The following is a 13,907-nucleotide window of genomic DNA, read 5'->3' as shown; positions in this document are numbered from 1 at the left end:
ACTACAGAATTGACTTTGGGCAATTTCCTAGTTAGAGAAGGCAAGCATGATTAACATTTGCTATCACAGACTGAGCTGTAGACTACAGGGGAAATAAAGCAGCACAAAGGACTCTCCACATCTGACCCATGAAAATAGGGGCAAACTTATACGCAAGATTGCTGCCCTCTTCCCACAATGACATGTTGCAGAAGGCTCTACTTTGCCTATTGCATGCTTAATTTATTTATTCTGCAATAGCCTGTTATTTACTGTTTTAAAAGCAAAATACAATGGCAACTGTTGCTAAAGATATAGTAGAAAAACACAATAGGTATGCAGTAAACAATAGACAGTATGCAAATACTTCACCAGCCACAACGTGTGAAATGGCAGGCTGTGCCATGCTGCTTCAAGAGTCCACACACATGCATTTACATGCCACAACACACTCAGCTGCCATTCAGACTGCGACCACAACACTATACGTGCACACTTAAATGGGAGGAAATCTACAGAACTTAATGGGACTTACCTCTGCTCTGAGTAGACATGTATATGCTTGCACAATCATCTTTTAGCTGAACGCTGAAGATAACTCTTGCAAACTTTGTTAGCTAAATTTTAATAAGGCACACCCAAAGGTAAAAAGAAGGACAGTTATTTACTAGAGATGGGTACCAGGAAATAGGGGCAGCTGCAGCATATAACTTGCTTGAACTTCTGCAGTGACTGTTTGTCTTCAACTGCCTTGCTGCCTGTTGCAGAGTCTACACACAGAGCTGTGCCGCCTGTTTTTACAGGACTGGGACGACCCCTGTCCATAGCTGTCAACCTTTCCCTTTTCTTGAGAGGAATCCTATTTGGAATAAGGGGATTTCCCTTAAAAAAGGGAAACATTGACAGCTATGCCCCTGTCTGAAACTCCAGAGAGCCACTACCAGTCTGAGTAGGCAGTACGGAGCTAGAAGGACCAATGGAGTCCCTCTGTACAAGGCAGCTTCCTGTTAGGAGAGAATGAATCTTTATTTGCGTCAGCCATCAGCCATAGCAATAAAACAACAATACAATATGCAAAGAATAGAAATAAAAAGTCAATTATATAAAATACATTTTAGGGTTTTGAATCAATAGTCAAATGGTGGATCTTATTCTAATTGCCCCAGCTAAAAAAATTGCAACCTTTGCTGCCTCCTGCTCATCTTGATCTGCCAAGAGAAAGGGCAGTGTGGCAGTGGCTGGGCGACCCAGAATGGACCATAAAAGAGGGGTGGTAACCTCATTCCTTTTCCCAGTAGTGATGTATGGAAGTGAGAGCTGGACCATAAAGAAGGCTGATCGCCGAAGAATTGATGCTTTTGAATTATGGTGCTGGAGGAGACTCTTGAGAGTCCCATGGACTGCAAGAAGATCAAACCTCTCCATTCTGAAGGAAATCAGCCCTGAGTGCTCACTGGAAGGACAGATCCTGAAGCTGAGTCTCCAAGACTTTGGCCACCTCGTGAGAAGAGAAGACTCCCTGGAAAAGACCCTGATGTTGGGAAAGATGGAGGGCACAAGGAGAAGGGGGCGACAGAGGACGAGATGGTTGGATAGTGTTTTCGAGGTTACCAGCATGAGTCTGACCAAGCTGCGGGGGGCAGTGGAGGACAGGAGTGCCTGGCGTTCTCTGGTCCATGGGGTCACGAAGAGTCGGACACGACTAAACAACTAAACAACAACAACCTCATTCCTCAAGTCTTTAGGAAGAGTGTGAGCCAGAAGGGCATGTTAGGAGAGAGAAAGTTGAGAGAAGAATAAATGCCAATTCTGCACCTTCTGTGGCGTGATTGGCGTGGAGACCTTATGTGGTCTGAACTACAGCAAGATGTGAAATGGAGAGCTGAGGTCACAGCAAATGCTTACGCAGGCTCTGCAGTGTACTGTGCGCGAAACACAACTGCTGGTAGTGGCTTTTACTCAGACTTTACAAATAGCAATGATTTGTCAGTAGGCAACCCTGAATCCTGCAGACAACGAATCTAAATCTGCAATGGCCCTTTGGCAACTGAATTTGACCTAGGAAACACATTCATCTGGCTTTTGAAGACCCCCCAAAATATTTTCCATTTTATTTTTGAATCCCTATCACAATGCATTGCTTTACTACATTTCAAATTATCATTAGCTAGCATTACTGTAATATGATATTAGAACAGCACCAATTGCCCATTAATTGCTGGCCATATAAATCCCATACCTTTGGTCAAAAAGCCAGTATTTCGACAGGGATATTCTGATTATATTGAGTATTCTATATCACAAAGTGATTCCAACTTTCAAAAACAGTTCTAACCCATGCCCAACCCTCTAGAAATCTTGGCAAAGAGAACTACATAGCACTCCCAACCAGCCACAACAACAGACGGAAAAAAGAAAAAAAAACTCGGAAGGGGGGAGAGGTCTCCACTTCTCTCCTTGGCTCGGGGTTCAAATAGCTCTAGACCCGCCAACTTTTCTCAGGACATTCTGGAATCAAATCCAACCAGGATGGCTTCTGTAAAACCAGGACTGTCCCTCGAAAATAGGGGCACTTGGAGGGTCTGTTAAATGTCTCTGTTCTTTAGACTCTCTTCCTGAGAAAATAAGTTCAGGCATAGACTCAGAGGCTAAGAATTCCTACAGCATCTGTGCAGTCCCCTTTTCCACCCTGCATAACACCCATGACCGTTTTGTCATGTGAAGGTTCAACTGCTTCCCAGGATGGTCTCCTGCTGCTACTAATGTCTTTAAATTATTTTTTATTGTTGCACATAAAAGTTTTAGTACACATGCTCCTCAAAGTTGGGGGGGGGGGGTTGCATCCTTTATTGTCTGCTTCCTTTTTTTCTTTCTTTGCCACAGTTTGTGTTTGTTTTCATTCTCTTTATTTGGACATTTTCCATTAGAAAATGGAAGTCTCCTTGCCTTTAAGAGCTATCTCAATTCTGCGTGTTAAACCACACTGGAATCCTCTTGGACTTTGTGATCCTGTTCCTGATCTAATGAGCTTCTTATTATTTGTATCTTTGGAGAAATCTGACCCTCATTACTTTAAATTTCAGCTTCCTTTTTACTAATCTCAACATTTTGGAGATGCTTTATCTTTTGTAGTTCAATGTGTTGAACTTCCTTGGTTCGGATGTTGAATTTGATAGCATTGTGGTTTCTCTTCCAAATTGGTTCAATTTTCCTTGTCTAGCTTCCCCCAGCTGCTACCAGTTGGGGGAGGGGCCTCATTTGAAAAACCTCAATGGTATATTGTGGGGGGACCCCAAGGGCCCCCAAAATGTGATAATGTGGTCCTGAGCGTGACTGTTAAAAAGGAACTTATAGTAGCCTATCAGTTTAAGAAACTGCTGAGAGTGCCTTTTCCTTTGTAAGCAGCCCCCCCTCATGGGGCAGAGAGAAGCTAAAACTCTTATCGCAAGAACACAAGAAGCTATACACTCAGGTTCACAGCACTCAGTACAAAGCTCAATAGCTCTTGCAACAAAATGTATCTATGCGAAGGCCGTGCAGGGACAGTGGATGTTGGCTGTATCAGAATTAAAGCTATGTCAGCAATACAACCAATCTGTATGCAAGTTTGCTTATGCTAGAAGCGCAGGCACACTAAAATGAAATGTATCTAAGCGAACTCCAGCCAGCAACAGCTTGTTTTGCTTCTTTGAATGAGGTATTGGAAGGGTTTCTGTGAATGTGATTGGAGGGAATTGTAATGCTTTGTGTGAGAAACCTATAAAGAACATGTTTGGAAGGGGCTCAGCCTTTGTGGAGTGATTCTGCTGAAACACTTTATTGCAGTAAATAAACTTTTGTACCCTTTCTTCAACCTTACTCACGAGTAGTTAATGGTACAAGTGAGAATAGCAGATTTGTCCTGCTTCAGTATGACCCAGCTTGCTGGGATCTACCAGATTGCAGTCAGTAGAAATTTTACAGGGCAATTTAGGTAAATTGAGTCCCCTGGGAATGGTAAATTTTGTCAGAGAAGAGAGTGGGATTAAGGGTTAAGGTACGGATGTGGGCAGTTGCAGCCCCTCTGGGAAAGCAAGGGTCTGGTTCCCTATAATATCTGCCTGAATGTGCACTCTAGTTTTGAAATTTGTGGTAGCTTTTAACTAGTTTTAAATTGAACTAAACAGTGAATTTTCAACTAGGAATAAGGCCTACACTTGCACTTTTCTTTAAATGGTGCACTTAGTGAAAAGCAAGGGCTCACCCACACTTCCTTTTGTGCCACGTTTCCATACCCTCCAACATTCCTCAGGGGAAAATAGAGACATTTCTCACTCTCCCCAACTGACCCTCCTTGACCGCCCCCATTTTTGACACCCCCCAAGTATTCCCTATCAGTAGAAGGGTGAATGCCATCACCACTTCACCAATGGGACACAGCAAACACACACATCCTCCACACTCCTGAGAAAACCCTTTAATCACGTTTCTTTCTCCCTTTGGTACATTTACAGAAATAAAATCACAAAGCAGTAAGTAAATTTTAGAAAGGAGCTAGTTTAGACATGAACGCACAAAGCATTTTTTTTAAAAGTCAATATTCCTTGCACTCCACTCTGCCCTGCTCCCCCTTCCTTCCTGCCCAGGGCGGCTCTGCTGCAATGATATCCTGTCTAATGGTTAGAGCACGGAGCAGGCAAGAGGCTCTTTTGGATCCCAGTGGATGGGGGACTTAGCAGACTGTTAGGTGGAGAAGAAAGTAGTTTATTGATGGACAAATGTTAGAAATAAGGCAGAATAATACTACAAAATAGGATCTAATCACTAGTATGAAATATAAAGCTCTACAATAAGCAAAAACCTACAACAAGTGAAGACTTAACACTAAGTAACATGTAATCAGCAGAATAACTGTTAAGATAAGCAAAGTAGTTAGAATTTGCGGAACGAAACTCAATAGTTTGCCCCTTTGGCTTCTAATGAACAGCTGGCTGACCCAGCTCTCTGATAAGGCACATCCCACTGCTGCTGGGGATCTCTGAAGCGGCAAGCCAGCAATCCTACAAGATGGTTTCCTAATCAGGTCCAGAGTATTGGCACCTTCTTTGTTATGGTTCCAATATGAGATCCCAATGGTCCGCACCATTGGGATCTACACCAAGGCTGTAGCCAATGCCTAGATCAGCAGGTGTTCTCATGATAGAATTCCATTCCATCCTTTGATATGGTCTGGGAGTGGGTGCAGGTGTGGGCTTTTTCTCTGTGGTTGGCACAGAGGAAGGTTGAGAGAGAGTTCGTGATGTCATTTGTCCTTCAGGCTGAGCCAAGTACAGTTCCCTTGCTGGCCACCCTGTTGTTTTCCAGTCGACTTCCTTTCTTATCAGGCCAGCTGGCTAGACCTCTGGCTGGTGCCAAAGCTGGTGCCACATTCTCATTATACAGTTAGATATACAAGGATTTAAAGCCACAATTACTTCAAGATCAGGAGACACCGCTTACTGGTATTGCTCAGCTGATACAGAGCCCTGCCCTTTGCCAGCCCCTCAGAGCCAGTGGCTGCAGCCTCTCTTCCTCACCCACTCTCCAGCAGCCCCTACCAGCTGTGCAAGGAAGGAGGCTGGCAGCAGCGGCCATGTAGAGGTTGCTCCTTTGCTGCCGCCACTCTGGACAAGCCCTGGCTCGTCATCCTTCCTGAGCTCAGTGGCAGCAGCACTGGCAGAGGAAATAGGGACATTCTGGGATCAAATCAGAATTCCGGGACTGTCCCTGGAAAACTGGGACACTTGGAGGGTATGTGTTTCTAGGCAGAGGTCTGTGTCCAAGTGTTTTTTTCCTTCCACTTTCCCCAGGAAAACCTACATTTTACCACTGAATCGGAGCCAATGGCAACCAGGACCTTTGCCTAGAGTGTGGCACAAAAGGAAGTGTGGATGAGTCCCAAGTCTATAACTTTTGATTGGCTGAGCTTATTTTTACCAACTAGGTCTATACTGTGGAAATATACATTAGTTTTTACCTCTTCTTAAAAAATGGATTTATTCAAGGATTTTGCTTGTGCTTTGCTGCTGCAGTTGAACAGGACATTTAAGTTTCTACAAGATTATTGTACCCTAGGATGCACAGATTTATGCTTCCAGGATTTAGCTCCTGGCACACAATGCTTTTACAATGCCCTTGTTTTAGTTTCAGCGGATGCATTAATTAATAAATATGTATCGCTTACCTTCTCTTTGTACAGCTGCGTAACTTGTTCTGTACTTTGATGCTCTGTGGGGTCATGGCACTTTGTCAGTTGGGGTTACTCTTGTGCTCCTTAGCAAACATGCAGCAGATTTTGTTGTTGTTGTTGTTTAGTCGTTTAGTCGTGTCCGACTCTTCGTGACCCCATGGACCAGAGCACGCCAGGCACTCCTGTCTTCCACTGCCTCCCGCAGTTTGGTCAGACTCATGTTTGTAGCTTCGAGAACACTGTCCAACCATCTTGTCCTCTGTCGTCCCCTTCTCCTTGTGCCCTCCATCTTTCCCAACATCAGGGTCTTTTCCAGGGAGTCTTCTCTTCTCATGAGGTGGCCAAAGTATTGAAGCCTCAGCTTCACGATCTGTCCTTCCAGTGAGCACTCAGGGCTGATTTTCTTAAGAATGGATACGTTTGATCTTCTTGCGGTCCATGGGACTCTCAAGAGTCTCCTCCAGCACCATAATTCAAAAGCATCAATTCTTCGGCGATCAGCCTTCTTGATGGTCCAGCTCTCACTTCCATACATCACTACTGGGAAAACCATGGCTTTAACTATACGGACCTTTGTTGGCAAGGTGATGTCTCTGCTTTTTAAGACGCTGTCTAGGTTTGCCATCGCCTTTCTCCCAAGGAGCAGGCGTCTTTTAATTTCGTGACTGCTGTCACCATCTGCAGTGATCATGGAGCCCAAGAAAGTAAAATCTCTCACTGCCTCCATTTCTTCCCCTTCTATTTGCCAGGAGGTGATGGGACCAGTGGCCATGATCTTCGTTTTTTTGATGTTGAGCTTCAGACCATATTTTGCGCTCTCCTCTTTCACCCTCATTAAAAGGTTCTTTAATTCCTCCTCACTTTCTGCCATCAAGGTTGTGTCATCTGCATATCTGAGGTTGTTGATATTTCTTCCGGCAATCTTAATTCCGGCTTGGGATTCATCCAGCCCTGCCTTTCGCATGATGAATTCTGCATATAAGTTAAATAAGCAGGGAGACAATATGCAGCCTTACCATACTCCTTTCCCAATTTTGAACCAATCAGTTGTTCCATATCCAGTTCTAACTGTAGCTTCTTGTCCCACATAGAGATTTCTCAGGAGACAGATGAGGTGATCAGGCACTCCCATTTCTTTAAGAACTTGCCATAGTTTGCTGTGGTCGACACAGTCAAAGGCTTTTGCATAGTCAATGAAGCAGAAGTAGATGTGTTTCTGGAACTCTCTAGCTTTCTCCATAATCCAGCGCATGTTTGCAATTTGGTCTCTGGTTCCTCTGCCCCTTCGAAATCCAGCTTGCACTTCTGGGAGTTCTCGGTCCACATACTGCTTAAGCCTGCCTTGTAGAATTTTAAGCATAACCTTGCTAGCGTGTGAAATGAGTGCAATTGTGCGGTAGTTGGAGCATTCTTTGGCACTGCCCTTCTTTGGGATTGGGATGTAGACTGATCTTCTCCAATCCTCTGGCCACTGCTGAGTTTTCCAAATTTGCTGGCATATTGAGTGTAGCACCTTAACAGCATCATCTTTTAAAATTTTAAATAGTTCAGCTGGAATATCATCACTTCCACTGGCTTTGTTATTTGCAGTGCTTTCTAAGGCCCATTTGACTTCACTCTCCAGGATGTCTGGCTCAAGGTCAGCAACCACACTACCTGGGGTGTACGAGCCATCCATATCTTTCTGGTATAATTCCTCTGTGTATTCTTGCCACCTCTTCTTGATGTCTTCTGCTTCTGTTAGGTCCTTTCCACTTTTGTCCTTTATTATGGTAATCTTTGTACGAAATGTTCCTTTCATATCTCCAATTTTCTTGAACAGATCTCTGGTTCTTCCCATTCTGTTGTTTTCCTCTATTTCTTTGCATTGCTCGTTTAAGAAGGCCTTCTTGTCTCTCCTTGCTATTTTTTGGAAATCTGCATTCAATTTCCTGTATCTTTCACTATCTCCCTCGCATTTTGCTTGCCTTCTCTCCCCTGCTATTTGTAAGGCCTCGTTGGACAGCCACTTTGCTTTCTTGCATTTCCTTTTCATTGGGATGGTTTTTGTTGCTGCCTCCTGTATAATGTTGCGAGCCTCCACCCATAGTTCTTCAGGCACTCTGTCCAACAAATCTAAATCCTTAAACCTGTTCCTCACTTCCACTGTGTATTCATAAGGGATTTGATTCAGATTGTATCTTACCGGCCCAGTGGTTTTTCCTACTTTCTTCAGTTTAAGCTTGAAGATTTAAGCAGCAGATTTATGCTCAGTCAAAATCACACAGAGAGCCTGCAGGAGGCTCCCTGCTATAGATTTTTGCTCTGTACAAGTGGGAAGCCGGAAGGATCCATAAAACCATGAGGTGGGGTTAAAGGCATGGCCCTTCTAGGCAAACAGTGGCTGAATAGCATATTGCCATGTTGGAAATTTCAGCTGGCCTTTCTCATTTTGTGTATGTGATGTTGCCAAGAAAAGCCAGAAGCTGAGGCTTAAAACTCTGGTGACCACAGGGAATACAATTAATTCAACCTCTATGGGAAGGGAAGCAGCTTTCTTCATGAAATTGTTAGACTGAATCATTACTGGGGCTCTTAAATTATACCATAGGAAGCAGAAGTGTGACCATAAATATTCATGAAAGCATCCTTTATCCTTGAATTTCAGAAAAGCTGTAGCAACATGCTTTGCAATGCATATTAATAGTGAAAAGAAACCCATTGACAACCAGTCGTGTGTGTACAATTACAAAAACAAAATCTTGGTAGAAGTAACCACTGAAGACAGATATTTTTTTGGATTCCAGTGTCATACATTTTAATGCAGAACTATGATCTGAAATATGTTTGCGCTCTTTCATGGCTCCTGTTCATTTCAGTAGGGCTCTCAAAGGAAAACCTCCCAGTCGCACCCCTCATTAATTGGAGTGAGGATGCCAAGGCCAATTTAGTCCCATAATCAGGCCTGAACCCAGATTGAAATGGGTCAAGATAATCTGTGTCATCCATGAGTCCTTCAAATTGTTCTGCCACAACCCTCTTGGTCAACTTCCCTAAAAGGAGGGTATTTTCAACCAAGTGGCAGTTGTCATAAACCAGTGGGTCCGGGCTGGGCTTTTCCAGGAGTGGTTGGATCACCACTTCTTTCACAACAACTCGGACCACTCCCTCCCGCAGTGTCAGCGACTGGGCAGATGAAGTGGAGTGGTAGAGACCACCTCCCCTGGAGCCTTCCAGAGAGGAGGAAGGGGCAGATAGTATAGATCAACAGGACTGGATCGATGACCAATGTTGATGACCTGGTTAGTAGGGTAGAAGTGGAAGGATCATTAGGTGCGAGTGATCATGCTCTTCTGAAGTTTACTATACAGCGGAAAGGAGCAGCCAAGCATACTAGGACTCAATTTCTTGACTTTAAGAAAGCCGACTTCATAAAACTTAAGGAAGTGCTGGGTGAGATCCCATGGACAGTAATACTAAAAGGAAAGGGAGTTCATGATGGCTGGGAGTTTGTTAAGAGGGAGATAGTAAAAGCACAACTTCAGGCAATACCAATGAGACGGAAACATGGAAGGTGCCTAAAGAAGCCAGGGTGGCTATCTAAAGAACTTTTAACTGAGTTAAGATTAAAAAAGGATGTGTACAAAAAATGGAAAAGGGGGAAACCACCAAAGAGGAATTCAAACAAAGAGCCAGCACGTGTAGACACAAAGTCAGAAAAGCTAAAGCACAGAATGAACTCAGGCTTGCTAGAGAGGTTAAAAGGAAATTGTTGATTCAGCTGACCAGCAGAAAAGAGAGGATTGTTGTTTATCTGGAATTGCCTGAGTATTATGGGATGGAGCTGAGCCCAGGAAGGATGAGTTAGCCTTGGGATTACAGCTCCACCCTGACCCAAGCCTACAACCCAGCCAGAACAGTGATAGAAGAAGGCAGCCGGGGGGGGGGCACAGGCATACAAGGCCAATTAGATCAACAACTAGATTTATTAGACGGGACACAAACAGACTGAATCATAGAATCATAGAGTTGGAAGAGACCACAAGGGCCATCGAGTCCAACCCCCTGCCAAGCAGGAAACACCATCAGAGCACTCCTGACATATGGTTGTCAAGCCTCTGCTTAAAGACCTCCAAAGAAGGAGACTCCACCACACTCCTTGGCAGCAAATTCCACTGTCGAACAGCTCTTACTGTCAGGAAGTTCTTCCTAATGTTTAGGTGGAATCTTTTTTCTTGTAGTTTGGAACCATTGCTCCATGTCCGCTTCGCTGGAGCAGCAGAAAACAACCTTTCTCCCTCCTCTATGTGACATCCTTTTATATATTTGAACATGGCTATCATATCACCCCTTAACCTCCTCTTCTCCAGGCTAAACATGCCCAGCTCCCTTAGCCGTTCCTCATAAGGCATCGTTTCCAGGCCTTTGACCATTTTGGTTGCCCTCCTCTGGACACGTTCCAGTTTGTCAGTGTCCTTCTTGAACTGTGGTGCCCAGAACTGGACACAGTACTCCAGGTGAGGTCTGACCAGAGCAGAATACAGTGGCACTATTACTTCCCTTGATCTAGATGCTATACTCCTATTGATGCAGCCCAGAATTGCATTGGCTTTTTTAGCTGCCGCGTCACACTGTTTAAATCTTCTTTTAAATCTCAAAGTTACACAGTACGTCAAACCATCTTCACTTGTATATACAGTGGTACCTCGCAAGACGAATGCCTCATAAGACGAAAAACTTGCAAGACGAAAAACTCGCAAGACGAATTTCCCTATGGGCTTGCTTCGCAAGACGAAAACGTCTTGCAAGTTTGTTTCCTTTGTCTTGCAAGTTTGTTTCCTTTTTCTTAAAACCGTGCATTCAGGGGGTGCAGTTGCGACTTGACTTCGAGGAGCAACTCATAGCACGCAGTGTGGTAGCCTTTTTTGAGGTTTTTGAAGACTTTGGTGATTTTTGAAGCTTTTCCAAAATCCGTGCTTCACAAGACGAAAAAATCGCAAGACGAAAAAACTCGCAGAACGAATTAATTTCATCTTGCGAGGTACCACTGTATTTAAATTTGTGTTTGGAGAGGGTTGCCAAATCATAAAAGTAGGAACTTTCACAAAAAAATAGCAGAAGGCTTCCCTCTCCTACATCCACCTCCAACACAGAATAAAATCTTCTCCCAATTTCAAACCTCAGTTCCATGCATCTGGACAGTCCAGAGTTTTAGTCTTCACATCTACTCCAGTGACAAGCAGTGCGCCTTCACTTAATGCCAATTAAAACCCTATTATTAGGAGAACCTCTGCTTCCGATGGTGATCTGGGAGGGTTCTGTCTGCCCCTGTGTTGAACTGGAGAGGAGGGGAGGTCAGCCTATTCAGCTGCTGTACCCCAGGAGGTTTCCAGGGAATGCTTTAACCCCTTCCATTCCCTTTTTCTCTGTCTGTGCCTCTCTCCTCCGCCATCGGGCAGACTGGAACCTGAAACCCGTGTCCATGACAGCTTTTAGACATACCATGTGTGTCCATGGGGGTGGGGGTAGGACAGGAGAGAAGGCCTGGGGTGGCAAAGCTTAAGTTTTTTTATTTAGTGTATGCTTGGGGGGTTTCTGTCAGCATCACTTGGGGAAGTTCTCTTTCTATTCGCTTGTTATGTTTCCTTGGTGGTGAGAGAGGTTGGGGTGGCCTAGGGTGTGGTTGATTGTCTTTGGCCGGCTGCAGTGGGATTTGTTTGTGCGTGGGTGAGGGGAGTTGTCGGGTTAAGTTAGCCATATTGAATCGTATGCTGTCGGTGGGCTATGAGCTCTTTCTAGTGTGAGTGGGCATTGTTATCTTGGAAGGTGCAAGGAAAAAACCCTGGAGGTGCAAAGAAAAAACTGTTGTAGCATTGATTTCTTTGGCAACTTGGAAGGGCTGTGGTGGGATCCAGAAACAACAACCTGGAGCCCCACTGACCACTTAACTGCTCTCTTCTCCATCAGCTTGGGAGCTTTTTCTGAGGCTTGCGGGGTATGATAGCATCCTTTGTCATTTGAGCATCTTTATCAAGATGCTGACAGGTTAGCCTGCCTTTGATCAGTTGTGCTTCAAGGAAAGCTCACCAGTCCTCTTTAATCCTTTCCAGCCCAGAGAGATGTTAGCCAAAGGATCTCACAATAGTCATCTCCTTGCAGGGGCAAGGAAGCACAGGAGAATCAGATGCACCACAAGAGCATCTTGGATGGGGTGGCTTTCAAAGAGGGCGAAACAATTGCAAGGAGGAGAGGCCTATCAAAGGCAACTAGCCATGATGGCTATGCTCAGCCTCTCCTGTTGGAGGGAGCAATGCTTCTGAAAAACACTTGCTGGAAGCCACAGACTCCCCCAACGTGTTTCACAAGGACCCCTTCCTTCCCTCTGCCCCAGTACCTGAGGGTTGTCACGTCTCTCCAGGGATTTGGCCATAACAAAGTATATGCTGGGGAAAGGATCCCTCCTTGCAAAGAAAACAGAGCAAGCAGCAAGCAGCTGGCTCTCAGCCATGCTAGCACCAGTCTGGCGCATGAGGGTGGGGACATGGGAAGGAAGCATTCCTACAGTATAGGGCACTCAGTTGGCATTTCCACCTACCTGAACTCTGAGCCTTTCCCCCCTTTTTTGGCCTGCCTATCTCCTAAGGCAAGGGATGCGGGTGGCGCTGTGGGTAAAACCTCAGTGCCTAGGACTTGCTGATCGCATGGTCGGCGGTTCAAATCCCCGCGGCGGGGTGCGCTCCCGCTGCTCGGTCCCAGCGCCTGCCAACCTAGCAGTTCGAAAGCACCCCCGGGTGCAAATAGATAAATAGGGACCGCTTACCAGCGGGAAGGTAAACGGCGTTCCGTGTGCTGCGCTGGCTCGCCAGATGCAGCTTGTCACGCTGGCCACGTGACCCGGAAGTGTCTGCGGACAGCGCTGGCTCCCGGCCTCTAGAGTGAGATGAGCACACAACCCTAGAGTCTGGCAAGACTGGCCTGTACGGGCAGGGGTACCTTTACCTTTACCTATCTCCTAAGGAAGATGCAAGCTCTTGCTGGAAGCCACTGGTGGGGAAGAGGGTTTCTATGATTCCCAAATATTTCAGAAGCAGCTTTTTGTTCCTTTAGCTGCTTGATATAATCATACCATGGAAGGGATCCCAAGGGTCATCTAATCAAACTCCCGGCAGTGCAAGGATCCTGCCCACAGCCAGCCCTGGCTGGGTGCCAAACCCCAGCCTTCTGGTTACCATTGCAGTTCTGCATGGTGTGGAGAAAGGGGAGAGAGAAATGTGTTGCTGACACTCTCATAAGACTGATGTGAGATCCACACCATGGAGCCCTTTCAATAACTAAAGCCTAAAGGGCTGTCCCATGGAGGATGGAGCAAGCCCTTAGGGCCTGAAGCAGTGACTCTCCTTCCTTGGAGGTTTTGGAGCAGCGCTTGGATGGCCATCGGCCATGAATCATCTAGTTGAGATTCTTTCATTGCAGGGGGTTGGACTAGATGATCCTCAGGGTCCCTTCCAAAACATGACTTCCCCAAAATGAATCGTGCCATTGTGGCTTCCCTCTCACAGACCTACAATCCCCAGATCCCCTAACACTTCAATTCCAAGATTCATTTGGGCGAAGACTTCTGGTTTTTAGAAGAGGGATGGAGAACCTGCAGTTTGCTCGCCCCCATTTGCTAGGAGCCAAGAATGGGAAACTCAAGTGCTTCTAAAAGTATGGTTATAGGGAGCAGCATGTATAAAATATT

At 45.3% G+C, this 13,907-nt stretch overlaps 1 protein-coding gene across 3 annotated transcripts in view; it reads left to right on the top strand.

Annotated features, from left to right (window-relative positions):
• The window catches only part of PTPN3 (protein tyrosine phosphatase non-receptor type 3), a 94,442-nt gene that overhangs the window by 15,002 nt on the left and 65,533 nt on the right, over window positions 1-13,907 (top strand). The window lies entirely within an intron of this gene.

The sequence above is a fragment of the Podarcis cretensis genome (assembly GCF_951804945.1).
Source record: "Podarcis cretensis genome assembly, chromosome: 13".
Taxonomy (NCBI): Eukaryota; Metazoa; Chordata; class Lepidosauria; order Squamata; family Lacertidae; genus Podarcis; species Podarcis cretensis.
Note: the sequence above shows the minus strand (reverse complement) of the source record. Positions and strands in the feature narration are given on the sequence as shown.